Raw genomic sequence first — 22,124 nt, 5'->3', positions numbered from 1 at the left:
CATATCTTGACCAAGAGACAGTAAATCACCAGTCTAAGTGGGGCATAGGGAAAATAAAGTAGAAAGATATCTGAAAAATGCAACTTGGGGGCATTAATCAGCCCTGAACTGCTACCTTAGATTACCATGTCTCCCCCATTTTTTGTGTTTCTCTTCTGACATCAAGAAATGACTACAGCAGCCCAGAATGGTGGGGGACACCGGAGACATCTGGAGGATGTCCAATTGGTGAAGAAAACCTGGGATCTCACACTAGGACCACAATGCACTATGGATTATTTTTATATGTTGCATAAATGTGGAAGGATAATTTTTTAAAAATGTAAACTGATGTTTATATTTTTAGTTCCCTCATTTTTACCATCGTGTCTCTCCTGCCCCCCTACTTTTCAGGAGACTAGGAGGCTATCCTGAGAAAATTGTTTCAGGAGAAAAAGTGACAGCCAGAAAGCAGAATGTAGCCTGCAAGTTTCTTCCTGACTTTGGGCCCTGAAACTGGAGCTCTCAGAAGAGGAAAAGGACTCTGGGCATAGACAGAATGCTTAGGAGACATACCACGAAGGAAAGTAGAGTGTTTGAGGAGAAGAGGCTTCTCCCAGGGTTGGGGAGGAGGAGAGCCAGACAGAAAGTATGAAAGCACAGGTTCCTGTGGCCCTAGAGAGAGAGATCCCAGTTGTAGCTTCTCAATCAATGGAGCGTCAGGGAGGCAGCTGAAGCCAACACAGGCTGGTGAGATCTAAGAGTGGAGTTCTATGCTGTTTCCTCTGTGGAGTCCTGGGGAGGTGGGGCATGTGGCATGTGGAGACAGCCTGATAGACTCTGTTGTCCTCCCCACTCCATGTAGCATGGCATAGAAATAGGGAATAGAAACAGGTTTGGGGGCCTGAGGGAGTTATAGGACAGGAACAAGGAACAACTCAAAAAACAACTTATACAGACTGGTGAATGGGGACGATGGGATAAGGACTTCTTATCTGATACATAAGGGGACAGGTGATTTGCTGATCAGTTGTTCAGTCCCATACTGCCTTTGCTATGCCTTGGCCCTCTGGATGTTCTTAGGAATTTAAACTGTACTAGTTACAGTTTCCCTGAAAGCAGAGTCTGAGACAAGCATTCATGTGCAAGTAGTTTATTTGGGAGGAGTTCCCAGGAGGAGTTCCAAGGAGAAGTCAGGGAGTGGGATGAGGGACTGAGGGAAGGAAGATAAGTCAATAAAGGAGGCATTCATGACGAAGTTATCACTGGGCAACTGGGGCTCAGTTTCTCTGGGAACCCTCTGAAGAATAAGCCTCAAAATTGTCCTCCCAGATAATAAGGAGGCTAGGATACCTTGTCACTGAGGCAGCAAAGCACAGATGCATGGCAGCATGTGCTTGACTTAGGTGCAAGCAGCATGCCTGTCTTCCACAACTGGGCTGAAACCAGATGCTTGAGGGGCCTTGGTGTGGAGCATCCCAAGGGCTTATTGCACAACCCTGGGAAGGGCAGAGTCCAGCAATACTGAGTTTAAGTTATCATCACCATGGTGGAATGAGCTTGGAAGAGAAATTAAATGGGGTAATAGAAAACTAAAGAAAGTTATATTTGTGACATATCTGTGTTTCTAAATTAAGATTTTATGTTTGCTTTATATAAAATATTGAGACTAATGCCAGTTCCATATAATGGGATGAATATAAATTTTAGAGTCAGCCAGCATTGGATTTGAATTCAGATTCTGTCACTTACTAGCTGGGTGACTGTGGGTTTATCATGTCACCTCTCTGATTTCTGATCCTGCATGTGTCAAACCAAGAAGGTTGCTGAGGGGTTAACAGTGACTCATGTGAAAGTCCCAGTGATGAGTTCATGTGCATCATTTTACTAAACCTTAGTTAGTTTCCTTTATATGGTATAGGTCCACTTACTATTAAGAGAATATTGTCATTCAAAAAGTTCTTAGTAAAGCTATTCCTTCTGTTGTAAACAGATTTAAATGGGGTGAACCCAGGTGTCATTGTCTTCAGGGACCTGGAGCCTGGGACAGCTGTACCTGGAAAGTAGGCCACTCAGAGACTAGCATTTTGTTCTTTTTCTCTCCAAGCATGACACATATTGCACATGGGCTCATTTTCCCAAATCACCTTTGCAAATTAAGCATCTTACTTTGCTACTTGTTTTTGGGTTGGAAGCAGTACAGTAGAGAAATTCTCTTCCTTTCTCCTTTCCAATGTCTCCTACCACAAGTCACTAAAGTCTGAATGTTTTTCAGTTCATTGCTACAAGTGGTGAGAAATGCATCAGTATTTGCAAATGCCAAATTGACTACAGCTTGATACAGCTTCAACGGAGGATATACAAAGCAGTGAGGTAGCAGCACTGCCTGGTTCGCCGTTGTCCTTGAAAACCAATGGACTCAGTGGAGACTCCTGCAGACAAAATGTCTGCCCTCCTCAGAGGGCTGCACTGGAGCACATTGCAGTTATCTGAGCTTGAAGGAAGGTATGGACTGTGGAGCACATGATGCTGCTCTAGACTCCCTTGTTCTCCCGAGGTTCCCAGCAGAGTGGTCTTTGCTGCAGTGGACAGCACCCACTTTGGGACCCCCAGACTGACATTTCAGTATCTGAGCACACTTGGAACCCTCAATGGCCCCTCTTCACTCACATTGCAAGCCTCAGGCATGCTATGGAAAGTCCTCAAGGCTCAGGTCCTAAACCTGGCTAGGCATCTGATATGGTTTGGCTCTGTGTCCCCACCCAAATCTCATCTGGAATTGCAGTCCCTATGTTCCAAGGGAGGACCTGCAGGGAGTTGATTGGATTATGGTCACAGTTTCCCCCGTGCTGTTCTCCTGATAGAGTTCTCATGAAATCTGGTTGTTTGATAAGTGTGTAGCTCTTCCCTAGCCTCCCCCTTTTTCTGCTTGGGAAGTAGGTGCTTGCTTCTCCTTCACCTTCCACCATGATTATAAGTGTCCTGAGGCCTCCTCAGCCATATAAAACTGAATCAATTGAAACTTTTTTATTGATAAATTCTCAAGTATCTTTATAACAGTGTGGAAATGGACTAATACAGAGAATTGGTACCCGGGGCACTGCTATAAAGATACGTAAAAATGTGGAAGCAACTTTGGAACTGGGTAACAGGCAGAGGTTGGAACAGTTTGGAGGGCTCAGAAGAAGATAGGAAGATGTGGGAAAGTTTAGAACTTCCTAGAGACTTGTTGAATGGTTTTGACTGAATTGCTGATAGCGATATGGACAATGAAGTCCAGGCCGAGGTGGTCTCAGATGGAGATGAGGAACTTATTGGGAACTGAAGCAAAGGTGACTCATGTTACGCTTTAGCAAAGAGACTGGTGGCATTTTGCCCCTGCCCTAGAGATCTGTGGAACTTTGAACTTGAGAGAGATGACTTAGGGCATCTGGCATATGAAATTCCTAAGTAGCAAAGCATTCAAGTTGTGACTTGGCTTTTCCTGAAAGTGTACAGTTATATGTGCTCACAAAGAGATGGTTTGAAATGGTAACTTATGTTTAAAAGGGAAGCAGAGCATAAAAGTTTGGAAAATTTGTAGCCTGACCTTGTGGTAGAAAAGAAAAACCCATTTTCTTGGAAGAAATTAAAGTCTGCTGCAGAAATTTGCATAAGTAACGAGAAGACAAATGTTAATAGCTGAGACAATGGGGAAAATGTCTTCAGAGCATTTCAGAGATCTTCACAGCAGCCTCTCCTATCACAGGCCCAGAGGCCTAGGAGGGAAAAATGGTTTCTTGAGTTGGGCCCAGGGCTGCTCTGTGCAGCCTCGGGACATGGTGCCCTGCATCCTAGCTGCTCCAGCTCTAGTAGTGGCTAAAAGGGGATTAGGTACAGCTTGGGCTGTGGCTTCAGAGGGTTCAAGCCCCAAGTCTTGGTGGCTTCTGCATGGTATTGGTCCTGCAGGTGCACAGAAGACAAGAGTTGAGCTTTGGGAGCCTCTGCCTAGATTTCAGAGGATGTATGGAAATGCCTGGATGTCCAAGAAGAAGTCTGCTGCAGGGGCAAAGTCTTCATGGAGATCTTCTACTAGGGCAATGCAAAGGGGAAATGTGGGGTTGGACCCTCCACACAGAGTCCCCACTGAGGTGCTGCCTAGTGGAGCTGTGAGAAGAGGGCCACCATCCTCCAGACCCCAGAATGGCAGATTCACTGACAGTTTGTACTGTGTGCCTGGAAAAGTGGCAGGCACTCAACATCAGCCCATGAAAGCAACTGTGGTCACTGTACCCTGCAGAGCCACAGGGGTGGAGCTGCCCAAGGCCTTCAGAGCCTACCTCTTGTGTCAGTGTGCCCTGAATGTGAGACTTCATGAAGTCAAAGGAGATTATTTTGGAGCTTTAAGATTTAATGACTGCCTGGCTAGGTTTTGGACTTGCATGGAACCTGTGGCTTCTTTGTTTTGGCCAATTTCTCCCATTTGGGATGGAAACATTTATCCAATGCCTGTACCCCCATTGTATCTTGGAAGTAACTAACTTTGTTTTTGATTTTACAGGCTCATAGGCGAAAGGGACTTGCCTTGTCTCAGATGAGACTTTGGATTTGGACTTTTGAGTTAATGCTGGAATGAGTTAAAACTTTGGGGGACTATTGGGAAGACATGACTGGTTTTAAAATGTGAAAAGGACATGAAATTTTGGAGGGGCTGAGGGTGGAATGCTATGGTTTGGCTCTGTGTCCCAACCCAAATCTCATCTCCAGTTGTAATTTCCACATGTCAAGGGAGGAACCTGGGGATAGGTGATTGGTTCATGGGGGCAATTTCCACTATGCCGTTCTTGTGATACAGTTCTCATGAGATTTCATTGTTTGATAAGTGTGTGGCTCTTCCCCGTGCCCCACCTCCTGCTGCCTTGTGAAGAAGGTCCTTGCTTCTCCTTTGCATTCCACCATGATTGTAAGTTTCCTGAGGTCTCCCCAGCCATGCAGAACTGTGGATCAATTAAATCTCTTTTCTTTATAAGTTTTCCAGTCTCAGGTAATATCCTTATAGCAGTGTGAAAACACCTAATTTCTTACTTATCTTCTTATCCCAATTACCCTGGTCTGTTGTCCTCAGTTTTCATTCCACCTTGAGCTTACCTCTCTTCTCAGTTCTCTGGTGAAATATCTATTTGGCTTTTATAGTTTCTTTTCACCTTTAGATGCTTTTTCTTAGCTGGACTACCTAGGCTTTTTGCTTTGAGGGAAGAGTTTATCTCACTCTGTCAATCACAATGTATACCAGCCAGTTTTAATTACAAAGATACAGCATAAGAAACAGCACACATTGATTGTTTTTGGTTATTGCTCTGTGGGGCAGTGAATGTGTCCCTGTTTCTGACTGTGGGTTGCTGGGGGCTCCTCCTTCTGATACTAGAGGCTCTTGGAAACATGTCCTTCTCATGTCAGATGGCAGAGACTCAAGAAGCCAAGCCAGGCAAAGCAAGTACATTTAAAGTCCCTGCTCACTTCATATTCATACAAAGAAAATGACAGATAGGAGGCAGGACTAACTTGCAGCTTCCACTTGGATTGACAGAGCAGCATGTGGAGACTCACATCATGAACTTTTGCTCCAAGAACTACTGCAGGAACATACAGGAAAGCCGGAGAATCCATAGACCCTTTGAAGAAAGCAGATTGCTGCTGCAGGCCCCAGGAGACAGCTGAAAAACTGTGAGTGCTCAAAGTGTGAAGAAGTGAAAGGGGGATCACCCATCCCTGAACACACACCGTCAATGGGGTACCTGAAGGTCCAGATCATGGGATAAGGATTTGAACTTACCTGGAGCTGAGACAAATTTAGAAAGCTGAGTGAAATGAAGGGATAGAAGAAGCAACAAGAAGAGCCCTGTGGGCACTCTTGGTCCCCAGGAAAGCCATTTCTGACTTTATCTCACAAGGATCCTTGGAGAAGGCTGCCAGAGGAACTGGGAAAAGACCACAAGGAGAAGGAAACTTCCAGCTGAACTTTGTAACAATTTCAATGCAACACAAAGTTTCCTGGACAGAATCTCAGGGACATGGTGAACCAGGAGTGTAGACACAGCACAGAAGCTGCAGCAGGAGTGGAAGTGTAAAATCTGAAAGCCCTGTTTGTTTTCTCAGCTGGGAGGCTGGTAGCCTAAGGCAAGTTCTCAGCCCTGATTATCTGCTGCCGGGAAATAAACTCAGTGCTGTTGGGGGGACATGGTGGGAGTAAGACCAGCCTTTTGGGCTGCATGAGAGCTGGGTGAGGCCTGTAACTGCTGTTTCCCCCCCACCCCATTTCCCTGGCAACCTGCATGACACAGCAGAGGCGCCATAATCCTCTGGGAATATAACTCCATTGGCCTGTGAACCACACCCCCATCTCCCACAGCAGCTGCAGCAACCACCACCCAAGGAGAGTCTGAGCTCAGACATGCCTAACCCTGCCCCCACCTGATGGTCTTTTTCTACCTGCCCTGGTAGCCAAAGACAAGGGACATAATCTCTTGGGAGCTCTATGGCCCTGCCCACTGCCTGATCCTTCCTATATTACTGCAGCTTATGCTGTCTTGAAAGCACCACTTCCTAAATGGAGGCCAACCAACACAAAACTAGTGCAATAAACAAAACTACAATGAAGGACCCTCACAGAGTCCACTTAACTCCCCTGCTACCTCCAATGGACCCGGTGCTGGTATCCACAGCTGAGAGACCTGAAGATGGTTCACATCACAGGACTCTGCACAGACGCGCCCCAGTACCAGCCCAGAACCCTGTAGCTCCTCTGAATGTCTAGATCCAGAAGAGAAATAACAATCACTGCAGTTCAGATCTCAGGAAGCCACATCCCTAGGGGAAGAGGGAGAGCACCTTATCAAAGGAACACCCCATGGGACAAAAGAATCTTAACAGCAGCACTTGTGTGCCAGATCTTCCCTCTGACCTAATCTACCTAAAGGAGAGACTACCAGAAAAATTCTGGTAATATGACAAAACAAGGTTCTTTAATACCCCCAAAAAATTATACTAGCTCACCAGCAATGGATCCAAACCAAGAAGAATTCTCTGAATTGCCAGAAAAAGAATTCAGGAAGGTTAATTATATAGCTGATCAAGGAGGCATGAGAGAAAGGTGAAGTCCAACTTAATGAAATTAAAAAAAAAGATGATACAAGATATGAAGGGAAAAATCTTCAGTAAAATAGATAGCATAAATAAAAAACAATCACAGCTTCTGGAAATGAAAGACACACTTAGAGTAATGCAAAATACACTGGAAAATCTCAGCAATAGAATAAAACAAGTAGAAGAAGGAACTTCAGAGCTTAAAGATAAGGCTTTCAAATTAACTCAATCCAACAAAGACAAAGAAAAAAGGAATAAAAATAAAAGAACAAAGCCTCCAAGAAGTTTGGGATTATGTTAAATGACCAAACCTAAGAATAATGGTGTTCTTGAGGAAGAAGAAAAATCTGAAAGTTTGGAAAACATATTTGAGGGAATAACTAAGGAAGACTTCCCTGGCTTTGCTAGAGATCTAGACATCCAAATACAAGAAGCTCAAAGAACACCTGGGAAACTTCTTGCAAAAAGATTATCACCTAGGCACACAGTCATCACGCTTCTAAAGTCAAGACGAAGGAAAGAATCTTAACAGCTGTGCGGCAAAAGCATCAGGTAACCTATAAAGGAAAATCGATCAGATTAACAGAAGATTTATCAGCAGAAACCCTATAAGCTAGAAGGGATTGGGGCCATATCTTTAGCCTCCTTAAACAAACTAATTATCAGCCGAGAATTTAGTTTCCAGTGAAACTAAGTTTCATAAATAAAGGGAAGATAGTCTTTTTCAGACAAACAAATGCTGAGAGAGTTTGCCACTACAAAGACAGCACTACAAGAACTACTAAAAGGGGCTCTAAATCTTGAAACTAATTCTCTAAATACACCAAAATAAAACCTCCTTAAAGCATAAATCTCACAGGACCTGTAAAACAAAAACATAATTGAAAAAAAACCCAAGGTATTCAGGCAACAAATAGCATGATAAATAGGATAGTACCACACATCTCAATACTAACATTGAATGCAAACGGCCTAAGTGCTCCACTTAAAAGGTACAGAATGTCGGAACAGATAAGAATTCACCAACCAAGTATCTGCTGTCTTCAAGAGACTCACCTAACACATAAGGACTCACATAAACTTAAGGTAAAGGAGTGGAAAAAGATATTCCACGCAAATAGACACCAAAAGTGAGCAGGTGTAGTTATTTTTATATCAGACAAAACAGACTTTAAAGCAAGAGCAGTTAAAGAAGACAAAGAGGGACATTATATAATGATAAAAGGACTTGCTTAACAGGAAAATATCACAATCCTAAATATATATGTATTTAACACTGGAGCTCCCAAATTTATAAAACAATTACTACTAGGCCTAAGAAATGAGATAGATGGCAATACAATAATAGGGGGAGACTTCAATCCTCTACTGACAGCACTCGACATGTCATCAAGAAAGAAAGTCAACAAAGAAACAATGAATTTAAACACTACCCTAGAACAAATGGACTTAACAGATATTTACAGAACATTCTACCCAACAACTGTAGATTATACATCCTATTCACCAGCACATGGAACATTCTCCAAGATAGACCATGTAACAGGCTGCAAAACAGGTTTCAATAAATTTAAGAAAATTGAAATTATATCAAGTACTCTCCCAGACCACAGTGGGATGAAATTGGAAATCAACCCCACCTAAAGGAACCCTGAAAACCCTGCAAATACATGGAAATTAAATAACCTGCTTCTGAATGATCATTGGGTCAACAATGAAATCAAGATGGAAATTAAAAAATTTCTTTGAACTGAATGATGATAGTGACACAACCTATCAAAACCTCTGGGATACAGCAAAGGCGGTGCTAAGAGGAAAGTTCATAGCCTTAAATGCCTATGTCAAAAAGTCTGAAAGAGCTCAAGTGGAAAATCTAAGGTCACACCTCAAGGAACTAGAGAAATGAGAACCAACCAAACCCAAGCCCAGCAGAAGAAAAGAAATAATGAAGATCAGAGCAGAACTAAATGAAATTAAAACAAAAAAATTCAAAAGATAAATAAATCACAAAGCTGGTTCTGTGAAAAGATAAACAAAATTGGTAGACTGTTAACAAGATTAAGCAAGAAAGGAAGAGAGAAGATCCAAACAAGCTCGATTAGAAAAGAAACAGGAGACATTACAACTAATACCACAGAAATGCAAAAGATTATTCAAGGCTACCATGAACACCTTTACATGCATAAACTAGAAAACATGGAGGCGATGGATAAATTACTGGAAATATACAACCTTCCTAGTTTAAACCAGGAAGAAGTAAAAACTTGAAATGGTAATAAAAAAAATTGCCGACAAAAAAAGTCCAGGACCAGACAGATTTACAGCTGAATTTTATCTGACATTCAAAGAATTGGTATCAATCCTATTGACACTATTCCACAAGATAGAGAAAGAGGGAATCCTCCCTAAATCATTCTATGAAGCCAGTAACACCCTAATACCAAAACCAGGAAAGGACATAACAAAAAAAGAAAACTACAGACCAATATTCCTGATAAACATAGATGTAAAAATCCTTAACAAAACACTAGCTAAATGAATCCAACAGCATATCAAAAAGATAACCCATCATGATCAAATGAGTTTCATACCAGGGATGAAGGGATGGTTTAACATATGCAAGTCAGGCCAGGCACGGTGGCTCACGCCTGTAATCCCAGCCCTTTGGGATGCCGAAGCGGGTGGATTACCTGAGGTCAGGAGTTTGAGACCAGCCTGGCCAACATATTGAAACCCCTCTCTACTAAAAATACAAAAAATTAGCTGGGCATGGTGGTGGACACCTGTAATCCCAGCTACTCAGGAGGCTGAGGCAGGAGAATTGCTTGAACCTGGGAGGCGGAGGTTGCAGTGAGCCAAGATCACACCATTGCATTCCAACCTGGGCAACAGAGTGAGACTCTGTCAAAAACAAACAAACAAACAACAAACAAACCACATATGCAAATCAATAAATGTGATACACCACATAAACAGAATTAAAAACAAAAGTCAAATGATCATCTCAATGGACACAGAAAATGCATTTGACAAAATCCGACATCCTTTTATGATTAAAACCCTCAGCAAAATTGGCATAGAAGGGACATATCTCAAGATGATAAAAGCCATCTATGACAAACCCACAGCCAACCCTATACTGAACAGGGAAAAGTTAAAAGCATTCTCCCTGAGAACTGGAACAAAACAAGGATGCCCACCTTCACCACTTCTATTCAACATGGTACTGGAAGTCCTAGCCAGAGCAATCAGACAAAAGAAAGAAATAAAGAGCATCCAAATCCGTAAAGGGGAAGTCAAGTTATTGCTGTTGGCTGATGATATGATCGTATACCTAAAAAAACCCTGAAGACTCTTCCTAAAAGCTCCTAGAACTGATTAATCAATTCTGCAAAGTTTCAGGATACAAAATTAATGTACATAAATCAGTAGCTCTGCTATATGCCAACAGTGATCAAACTGAGAATCAAATCAAGAACTCAACCCCCTTTACAATACCTGTAAATAAATAAATACATAAATAAATAAATAAATGACTTAGGAATATACCTAACCAAGTAGGTAAAATAACTCTATAATGAAAACTACAAAACATTGCTGAAGGAAATCATGGATGACACAAACAAATGGAAACACATCCCATGTGCAAGGATGGGTAGCATCAATATTGTGAAAATGACCAGACTGCCAAAAGCAATCTACAAATTCAATGCAATTCCCATCTAAATACTACCATAATTCTTCACAGGTTTAGAAAAAACAATTATAAAATGCATATGGAACCAAAAAAGAGCCCACATAGCCAAAGCAAGACTAAGCAAAAAGTACAAATCTGGAAAATCACATTATCTGATTTCAAACTATACTACAAGGCCATAGTCACCAAAACAGCATGGTACTGGTACAGAAATAGGCACATAGACCCATGGAACAGAATAGAGAACCCAGAAATAAAGCCAAATACTTACAGCCCACTGATCTTTGACAAAGCAAACAAAAGCATAAAGTGGGGAAAGGACACCCTATTCAACAAATGGTGCTGGGATAATTGTCAAGCCACATGAAGAAGAGTGAAACTCGATCCTCATCTCTCACCTTATACAAAAATCAACTCAAGATGGATCAAAACCTTAAATCTAAGACCTGAAACCATACAAATTCTAGAAGATAACATTGGAAAAACACTTCTAGACATTGGCTTAGGCAAAGACTTCATGATCAAGAACCCAAAAGCAAAAATGAAGATAAATAGATGGAACTTAATTAAACTAGATAGCTTCTGCACAGCAAAAGAGACAATTAGCTGAGTCAACAGACAACCTGCAGAGTGGGAGAAAATCTTTGCAATATATGTCTGACAAAGGACTCATATCCAGAATCTACAAGGAACTCTAACAAATCAGCAAGAGCAAACCTTGACATGAATAGACAATTCTCAAAAGAAGATATACAAATGGCCAATAAACATATGAAAAAATGCTCAACATCACTAATGATCAGGGAAATGTAAATCAAAACCACAATGTGATACCACCTCACTCCTGCAAGAATGGCCATAATAAAAAAATAATAGATGGTGGCGTGGATGTGGTGAAAAGGGAACACTTTTACACTGTTGGTGGGAATGTAAACTACTACAACCACTATGAAAAACAGTGTGGAGATTCCTTAAAGAACTAAAAGTAGAACTACCATTTAATCCAGCAATCCCACTCCAGGGTATCTACCCAGGGGAAAAGAAATCATTATACAAAAAAGACACTTGCACATGCATGTTTATAGCAGCACAATTCGCAATTGCAAAAATATGGAACCAGCCCAAATGTCCATCAATCAGTCAGTGGATAAAGAAATTGTGATATATATGTATACCATGTAATACTACTCAGCCATAAAAAGGAATGAAATAATGGCATTTGCAGCAACCTGGATGGAATTGGAGACAATTATTCTAAGTGAAGTAACTCAGGAATGGAAAACCAAACATCATATATTCTCACTCATAAGTGAGAGCTAAACTATGAGGATGCAAAGGCATAAGGATGATACAACAGATTTTGGGGACTCAGAGGAAAGGGTGGGAGGGGTGTGGGGGATAAAAGGCTACATATTGGGTATAGTGTACACACTGCTTGGGTGATGGGTGCACCAAAATCTCAGAAATCACCACCAAAGAACTTATTAATGTAACCAAACATCACCTGTTCCCCAAAAACCTATTGAAAAAAAAAAGCCCCTGCTCACTTCAAATCCACTGACATTCCACTGGGCAAAGCAAGTCACACAGCTAATGCATTGTCAGTGGTGTGAAGATGTACACTCTGCTTCTTTTAGATACCGCAGAGTCACATGGGGCACCGCAGAGTCATGTGGCAAAGGACGTGATGGGGTCAGGGAAGAGTTGGAAAGGTAATCCAACTTACCACACCATACCAGGCCCCATGGTCTGGGCAGCCTCTGGGAAGCCTGGGACAGCCAAACATCTGACTGTTAAGGAGATAAATTACCCTTGGTGGTGAATCATCTTTCTGTGAATTACCAAAAGATGTCTCGTGGCAGGTTAATTATCAAAGGTGCCCCTTCCTTTAGAATAATACAGTCCCTAGTCTGGGTGTTTGGCTTGGCAAGCGGAGTACAGCCTGGAACTCAGCCTCCACTTGCTCCCTGGGTGGGTCACGTAGTGCAGGGGACACTGCAGTCTGTGTGCTGTGACCCTGTGCACACCCAGTCAGTGATTTATAGGGCCTAGGAAAGTACCTTTGTCATGACTGACTCTAAGCTATGCAGGTTGGAGCAGTCTGGGATAGCTTTTTTGTTTTGTTTTGTTTTGTTTGTTTTTTGTTTTTTTTTTTTGATCAACCCAAGTCAAAAAGCTTATTATTATTATTTTTTTACTTCACTTTTAGAGAAGAAATGGGAATTTTTTCCTTTTCAAAAGTCACCTTGCCAGTCAACCACATAGGCCAAAGCTAATGTAGAAGAAACTGATGGCTATGGAACCTCCCTAATTGTAGAGTAGCACACATGTCTTTGAAGAAAGGCCCTGTTCTTCTTTCCCCGGGAATGACCACATAACCTGCAATTACCCTCACCTTCCAACGTCAGAGGAAATGCCACACCTCTTCACGTAACAGTAATAACTGAGTCTGACCATGCAGGAGGCTCCTGAGTGCCATGGTCCACGTTGACTGGTTCTGCAGTGTAGAGGAAGTGGGCAGTGTGCTCCATCACTGTCCTACAGTTTTTGTGGTGGCCAGATGAGGTCACAGGGTGTCATTCTCACCTTTGTCCTGCCCACTTATCAGAAATCTAACAAATAGATTGGAACTCCGGAGTCCCTATAGGCATGGCTTCTGTTTGGGTTGGGAGGTGAGACTCAGGCTTTGGTCCAGGGGATTATTGGCCCCAAATCCTTTACCCTGTTCTACCTCCTCACCCTTGACATAGCCTCTTTGTGGGTAGTTCCCCACCCCTTGACTTTGACCAATGATACATGGGCAGAAGCGAGGATGTGTCACTTCCAAGCCTAGGCCTTAAGAGGCCTTGGATGTTCTCTGTGCCTCAGAGAGGCACCCCTGGGTAACAGCATCCCCCTTACTCTGGTCCCGGGAGTGGATACATGTGGAGTAGATATGAGCCAAACCTCACTGAGAGCCAAGACCAGCTACACTCACAGTTTGAGGCAGAGCAACTCAGCTAAACCCAGTCTCATCAGCCAACCCCCTGCTGACCCGTAGACACATAGGCCCACAGATCTGTGGATGCATAAATGAAAATGCATGATTTTTACTAAGGTTTGGGGTGATTTTTTACATAGCATTATTGCGGCAACAATTAACTGATACTTTTGCTTTTTAGTAGATTGCCACAGTATATTGACCTTGGACGCCAGCCATGGCTGGGGCACAGGAAGTGCCCCAGCAGAGAAGCCACTCTCTTTTTGACTCCAGGGCCAGGATCTGCATGAAGGAGAAAGTGTGTGACTCAATTAAGATAAAATTAAGATCTTCCTCCATGGTCTCCCTTTTATCTACTGTCCTCATTATCCTGGTTTCTTTTCTTCTTTCTGTGGGAATGGCACTGCCGTTGCATGCTGATGAGCATGTCTGTGGCCCAACTTCTGAACTAGAGATTTCTGAGTAATTAATTTGGATTTAGGCTTCTCTAGCCAGCCCTTGATAGACCTATGATTGAGTGCATTGGAAGGCCTTGATTTCTCCTCGGCATTTTTTTGGTGCTTAGAGGTCAAGAGTCATTTAGTACCTGCCTATCTAAAGTGAGTCTCAAAGTGAGTTTTGAAAAATGTGCCATTGTTTCAAGCAACTTGGCTTACTCCTGGGATCCCATACCCCTCCCGAGTGCTATGAACGTTTTTGCATTTCATCTCTACCATTTTGTCACAGAGCAATTTGACCTCATGAAAGTATAGAACACTTGCTGGGCATACGACTTGGCTGGAGCTCAGGCAGAGTACAGGCATCTTGGCACAAGGCCCTTACTAGTTTGAATAAAGTGATGAGCAGGTAGAAATAAAGATGTAATTCCAAAAGACAAGTTGAGAATTCACTCAAGAACTAATAGCCCCAGTTTTGAACATTGTTGTTTGTGGATATACAATGTACTCTGATTTTTCCTATTTCCAAATCTCCTTTAAGAGCTAGTCTTCCTAGATTTCATCAGATTAAGTAAAACCACTCTTGCTCTGAAATTCTGCAGCACTTACTACAATGGCTTTCAAATTTTTGCTGTGTTCCAGGGTAAGAAATGAGTTTGGTGTATTTGTTCCACACATTTTTATATAAGTCTAGTTTAAAGTTTTACTCTATGTTCTCCTAGAGGTAGACCTTGAGACGAGGGTTCACATGCAAGTGGTTCATCTGGGAGATGATGCCAGGAAAGACCAGGGAAGAAGAGAAGTGAACCTGGAAAGGAAAGGGGGACATTAAAGGGTGCATTATCAACAGTTGCTTAACTTCCCTGGGAAACACTGGGAAATAGTTTTGTGGGAACCAGCCTTCAGGTTGGCCCCAGCAATCCTCGCCTACTGTATTCCTACCCTTGTTTTATCCCCTCCCACACAAACCGTGTGGCCTGTTTGGCCAATAGAACATGCTGTCTGTGGTCAGCAGTCCTTGAGATGGCCCCAGTTATCCCTATCTCCTGGTAGTCATACCCTTGTATAATCCCTTCCCCAAGAATATGGGCCACTTATAACCAATAATAAGCGAGTCACTTCTAGCCAATAGAATATGGTCAAGATAATAAATGTCAATTGTGAGATTAGGTTACAGAAAGACCCTGGTTTTCTTCTTGTTTGTGTTCTTTTGGTCTTTTCCTCACTGGATCCGAGGAAAAACCAGCCACCATTTTGTGAACTGCCCTATGGAGAGACCCATGTGGTGGAGGAAGTGAGGTTGCCAACAGCCAGGGGAGTGAGCCTAGAAGTAGATCCTCCCTTAGTTGAGCCTTGAGATGCCTGCAGCCTCAGCCAATACCTTGAGAGAGAGCCTGCAGCCTCAAGAGAAACCTTGAATCAGAGGCACCTGGGTAAGCTGTCTCCAGATTTCCTGACCCCTAGAAATTATGAGTTAATCATTTTTTAAAGCTGCTAAGTCTTGGGGTAATTTGTTTTGTAGCAATAGATAATCAATGCAGTATCTGACTTTTGAGGCTAGGTCATAAAAGACGTTGCTCTTCTCACTTTGATCTCTCTTTCTCTTGGATTACCAGCCCTGGGGGAAGCCAGTCACAGATCATGAGGAGACTCAAAATGTCCTATGGAGAGGTCCATGTGGTCATGAGCTGAGGCCTCTTGCCAACAGCCAGCACCAACTTGCCAGATATGTGAATAAGCCATCTTGGAAGCAGATCATTCAGTGCTGTCAAGTCTTTGGTTGGCTGCAGCCCCAGAAGACATCTTGACTACAATCTCATGAGCAATCTGGAGCCAGAACCACCAAGTTAAGTTGCTCCTTAATTTCTGACCCAAGGAAAGCGTAAAATAGTGAAGTTATTGTTATATTAAGCTGCCATGTTTTGGGCGTAACTTGTTTTGCACCAATAAATAATGAATGTAGTGTAGAACAAGAGACTCAGAGTTACCCTGCCTAAGTAAAGGAGCTGGGGTATTTATACACCAATACCCATCTATCAATGGATGAGAGCTGTTTCTAGGGTCTATTAATTCTCCAGCAGTTCCCTGTGGGCACAGAGGGCTTCAGTGGCCAGAAGAAGCCTGCAGGCAAAGAGATCCAGATGCCGGCAGTTGGAAGTCAGGCCTGGGTGTACTGAAAAGTAAAGGTGAGGGGATATGGGATGGGTTGCTCATGGGACTTGCTAACTTGCAAACTCAATTGAAATTTCATCTCCATTACTTCCCTCCTCCCAGGCAAGCTTGGAGTACCTACTCCTTCTTTAGGGCTTGGTCCCTCCAGGGTGGTTTTCTGGTAGAAGGAAGAGGAAAAGGACAAGCATCTCTTTATATAACTGTGCCCATCTCTGACGTTCCCTTTGTTGGATGGTGGTGGTTCTTGGGCCAGCAATGACTGGTTGTTGATGCCCTCTGTGGCAGGAGTTCAAAGGCTAGACCTCCTTGCAGTGTGCGTGTCTAGATTTTCTGAATGGCCCTGTGTCAATTCCCTGATGGATATTCACCTCTTCAGCTTCCACTCAGCTTACACTGCTTTCACTACTGCCTCCCTTTGACTGGTGGGCAGCCCAGTTGGGTGGAGTAGAGGCAAGATAAGTCAAGTGCGGCCACTTTAGGTGATGTTGCTTGACTTTTGGGGGAATCACATCGTCAGCCTCACCAAAATGCTGAGGTGCAGGTTGTTCTGGGCTTTTCTCTGCCATGTACCTCCTCTTCAGTAGTATGCCCTGCTAGGGTGGACACAGGACACAGGACATTCCCATCTTGCAGTAATCTCAGATCTTTACCACTGATTCAGAGCCCTTTCCATTGTCTTCTAAATAGGAACAGCACTCACACCTGTTGGGAGGAATCATTTCTCATCCAGCACTACTTTCCAGTTAGTGACTCAGGTGTGCATCCCAGCTTCTGTTTTTGGAGCAACAGAAAAAGTCTTGCCAAGCACCCTGTAATACAAATAAAATGCTTTCACAGTGCTGGACAGTGAGTACTCTACAAATGTTCATTTCCCCCCTCTTCTCAGTGATGACAATGGAGGTTGCACAGGTGTGGCTGGCTTGAAGACATGAGGTTTAATACAATAGGCTCAGAGAGAGGGAAAGAAAAGAGCTCATGCATTCTTGGCTCCTAGTGCAGAGCCTAGCATGGAATGGGTGCTGTAGGTATTCACTGAAAGAATGAAAAACATAGCTGATGTAGGAGTCTTTTCAACAGAAAGCAAATGCATAGAGGCACAGAGGTCCATAGCGCCATCATCTGGGAAGACACAGGGTGGCGGCCTTACCCTGTTCATCAGTGGCCAGCTCCTTCAGGCCAGGGACCTTTCCTTCCCAGCCAGGTTTCCGTTAGTGGGCACCAAGCCGCTGCCATCCCACTTGCTTTTTATTTTCCCTGTAAAATGTGGCCATAGCCAAGTCCCCCACCATACACCCTCCCTTCCAGAGGAAGGCTGCTCAGGCTCCCTCCCCCTTCCCTTTCTTCCTTCTTTTCTTGTTCCATCCATATATTTCTGTATCTACTACAAAGGTCAGAAAAACAAATCAATGAAGAGAAGGACCCAATAATCCTAAGACCTGACTCAGGGATGGGAGGTGGCGAGGGAAGCCGCTCAATAAAATGAAAGAGAATTTAAAAATTCCCTGAACAAGGCACAGCATGTGGTCCCGATCAAAGGACCAGGCAGCTTTGGTCCTGTGTGCACGAGCTGGATGCTCTGAGGCTGGGGGAGAGATGGGCTTCCAGGCCTCGGTCTCCATCCCTGTTTCCTTTCTGTCACACACACAAAAAAACATACACACACACAAAAACACATACACACACATTCATTCTCTCTCTCTCTCTCTGTCTCTCTCTCTTCTTGGACCACCATTTGTTAAGGAAACATCTGACTATGGATTTCAGGAGTCTAGGAAGCAGAGGGAAGAAGACATTGACAGCTTACTTATTTCCCTGTAGTGGTCCCATTTGCCAACGCTGCGCCCAAGATCTCCATCCACTACGAGAGAAGTACCAGGCCAAGGGTATTGATAGTGACTGAGGAACGGAATGTTACAAATCCCACCTGGCATTTTCTGAACCTACCTTGAAAGAAGGTATGAAAATAAAAGCTGGTGGATCTGAAAAGAGCTAAATCAGCTTCTAAAGTGCCTTCCTTGTGAACAGCAGCTCTTCCATGAAGTCCTTCCTGACACCTATCACTCCCTAACCCCCACGGAGCACTCTTTCCTCAGAGCATCCACTATACTCCAGTACTCTTCTACCAGAGCACCGGGGTTGCATTATCATTCTTCATTATTTGTCTGTTCCATTCTATTCTAGGAGGGTCGAGTGTAAAGCAGATCAAGGGCAGACTGCCTGAGCTCAGATTGAGCCACCATCCCTTACTGGCTGTGTCATCTTGGACAAGTAACTCAACCTGAGTTTCCCCATCTGTAAGCCTTTGTGGCTTTTCTCCTCCAGGTTCTATAGCCTCTGTTCTTCTCACAGTTTTTCTTGTAACATGGCTTCCAAAAACCCAAAAACGTTTTTTTTGTTTTTTTGTTTTTTTTTTTTTTTTAGCAAGAACAGCATCATCAGAATAAGACTAGAAGTTCCTCACTTTGGGAAAGCTCCCTTGGATGTGTATGTTCTAGCATGTTTGCTATCAAAGGACACATAACTTCATGCTTATTGTGCAGAGCTATAGAAAATATGTGGACTTCCATATATTCCTAGGTAGAGAAGGCAACATATGTGCATGTCTATGTTTATGTGCATGTTTGTGTGTGTGTGTGTGTGTATGTGTTGTGTGTGTGTTTGTGTATGGGTGTATGTGATTCTTTCCCTGCTTGTTTCCAGAGTTTGGAGGTGGCTAGCTGATTGAAACAGAATAAAGATTATGGGAAGGATGCAGAAATAGATACTTTAAGATTTCTGAGTTGAGCAGATTAAACATGTATGGGAAATTTGGCTTTTTTTTTTTTGAGATGGAGTCTCACTCTGTCACCCAGGTTGGAGTGCAGTGGCAATCTTGGCTCACTGCAAGCTCCGCCTCCCAGGTTCAAGCAATTCTCCTGTCTCAGCCTCTAGAGTAGCTGGGATTAGAGGCGCCCTGCTAATTTTTGTATTTTTAGTAGAGACAGGTTTCACCATGATGGCCAAGCTGGTTTCAAACTCCTGACCTCAAGTAATCTGCCCGCCTTGGCCTCCCAAAGTGCTAGGATTACAGGCATGAGCCACCACACCCACCATTTGGCTGTTTTTTTGTTTGTTTGTTTTTAAGTTAAAATTCTAAAGGAAACCTTCTTGGTTACCATGTTTTATTGGGAGGAGGAAAAATGGTTTTACTTGCTGTCCCTAACTATTTCTTGCTTCCAGTAGGTCAGAGAAATGGCAGCTGGATCCAGGAAGATGAGAAATTTGAGCAGGCTTAGAAGTTGGCAGCCTACAACAAATTGGTTTGTGTCTTTTTTTTTTTAAGCCTACCTTTTCTTTGTCTTTTTCTGATTTATATAGCTACAAAACCAAAGATAAATCTTGTATTTGTAAGCCACTTTCCACATTGTTCATCTAATAAGCCTCTGTGTGGCATACACATTATTTTTTCCATAAACTGAAGCACCGTAGAGGGTGAGAATGACTTGTCCGTTATTTGGATATACAATTTATCTATTCATTCTTTTATTGATAGACATTTCAGCTATTTACACTTGGGGACTTTTATAAATAAAGTTACTATGAACATTATTGTACAGGTCTTTTTGGGCATTTGTGTTTTCATTTTTTACCAGGTCATATAATAGGTGAACGCTTATTAGAAATTGCTCACCAGTTTTCCATAATGGTTTTTTACCAGTTTACATGCCCACAAGTGGCGTCCAAGGGTTACAATTCACTACATCCTCATCAATGCTTGGTATTGCATCTTTGGTTTTAGCTATTCTTGTGGGTACGCAGATGTAATTCATTGTGGTTTTAATTTGTATTTCCCTGATGGCTAACAACTTTGAGCATTTTATTACATGTGACCTGGCCATTTGAATACCTTCCTCAGCACCAAAAGGAATGAACTATTGCTACTCGCAATAACATGGATTAATTTCAAGCACACTGTGTTGAGTTAAAGAATCCAGACACAAAAAAGAACCTACTGTATGATTCCATTTTTATGCAATGAAAGAAAAGACAAAGCTGATATATAGCTACAGAGGTCAGAGTAGTGGCTGCCAAGGAAGATGGAGGTATGGAGGGTGTGTTGATGGATGGATCATTAGAGAAGTCTCTGGGAGAAATGGGAGTGCTGTTGATCTTCATCTGGGTAAAGATTACACAGGATTTGTTTCCTCTGGCTTTATGAGCTCAACCTGGGCCTGTGCCAGAACATCTCTGTGTGTGGTCACCCAGGGCCAGTGGCTGACATGCCCTGATCCACCAGCCCAGGAGGAGGCCAGAGAAGGGGGTCTGGCAAGCCAGCCAGCCACATTCTGCCTTCTCCCATAGTATTAGCGTTTGCTTCATCATATAACTAAGCAAAACCACTTCACCCAGTTGTTCATTTTGTACATTGTACAAAGTTACCTGGCAGAAGAAGTGAGTAGGCACTGGAATCCAGCTGTAGGCCCTGGCAGTTTCAGATCAGAGCAGGTGCCCTTTCCTAATCATCCTCTGAGAGGGAAGCCTTTTAAAAATTTTGTAGAAAGTCATGCTTTAAGCTAGCATGGCATTGTGGCTAATGTTGGGTCATAAACAGCTGTTCATAAGCAAAGTTTGCCTTGGTACTTGTTGAAATGGCAGTTTCTAATCACCAGTATCTAAATTTGGTGGGGAGACATCGCTTCCTAAAATAGAGGCACATTTGGGGAGTTGTTTTTTTTTTTTCTTTTTTTTGAAATAGAGGCTCGTTGTGTTGCCCAGGCTGGAGTATAGTGGTATAATCTCAGCTTACTGTAGCCTCCACTACCTGGGCTCAAGAAATTCTTGTGCCTCAGTTGCCCAAGTAGCTGGGATTATAGGCATGCACCACCATGCCTGGCTAATTTTTTTTTTTTTTTTGTAGAGACAGGGTTTCTTCATGTTGGCCAGACTGGTCTTGAACTCCAGGCCTTAAGCGATCTGCCTGCCTTGGCCTCCCAAAGTGCTGGGATTATAGGCGTGAGCCACAGTGCCCAGCTTTTGGGGGTATCTTTATGCTTGTTCTTTCATTCTTCTCCCATCCATCCATCCATTCATCCATCCATCCATCCAACCAGCCAGCCAGCCAATGTTTTCTGTGTACCTAGGATGGTGCATGCTATGTACTGAGTGCTGTGCTAGCTGCCAGGGATGCAATGGCATTTTTCTTTTTATGCTCATGTCTCTGACTCCCCAGTACTTTGAAACATCTCTGGCCACGGTATGCAACACATTTTTGATTTCCTGGCTGAAGAGTACAGCTTTGCCCTTGGATGTCACATACAAGCTGGAGAAATCTTCATGAGGCAGTGTTTTCTCAGCTTCACACCATCAGCTCCTCTTTGTCTGTGGTTAAGAAAAAGTCCTGCCAGGTTGGGCTCGTCTGTGGTGCTGCCTGCTCTGGTTTTTGGCCACCAGAAGACTACTTGGAGGGACTGATGTAAAATGTTACTGCTTCTTCTAATTTAGACTCAACTAGAGAGTATTCTTGCATTCTGAAATAGGGGAAAAATGAGATGGGGTGTCATAATAATCAAAGTGATAATTCCTTACATTTGTATAGCATTTTAACTATTTCCAAACCATTCTCACATTAAATATCTTTTTTCTTCACATTAAATATCTTAACATCCAGTGATAAGGGGGTAGATGTTATTAATGTACCAGAAACTCCATTGGATTAACTGGCTAGATACTCTGCCCCACTGCCAGCTAATTAGAACTG

General features: G+C 43.0%; 1 long non-coding RNA gene across 2 annotated transcripts; it reads left to right on the top strand.

The window, feature by feature from the left end:
- The first annotated feature begins 440 nt into the window (after positions 1-440).
- On the top strand, positions 441-18,675 carry LOC129058588 (uncharacterized). 2 transcript variants are annotated; one of them, XR_008523783.2, is made up of 5 exons: positions 441-2,484; positions 13,963-14,076; positions 15,832-16,401; positions 17,075-17,233; positions 18,206-18,675. It is a non-coding gene; the product is annotated as an uncharacterized LOC129058588 (long non-coding RNA). The 2 variants fall into 2 exon arrangements; XR_008523782.2 differs by having other exon boundaries at positions 13,960-14,076; positions 18,128-18,675.
- Positions 18,676-22,124: the final 3,449 nt, after the last annotated feature.

The sequence above is a fragment of the Pongo abelii genome, chromosome 2 (assembly GCF_028885655.2).
Source record: "Pongo abelii isolate AG06213 chromosome 2, NHGRI_mPonAbe1-v2.0_pri, whole genome shotgun sequence".
Taxonomy (NCBI): Eukaryota; Metazoa; Chordata; class Mammalia; order Primates; family Hominidae; genus Pongo; species Pongo abelii.
The sequence above is the reverse complement of the archived record's forward strand: the minus strand, read 5'-3'. Positions and strand labels throughout refer to the sequence as shown.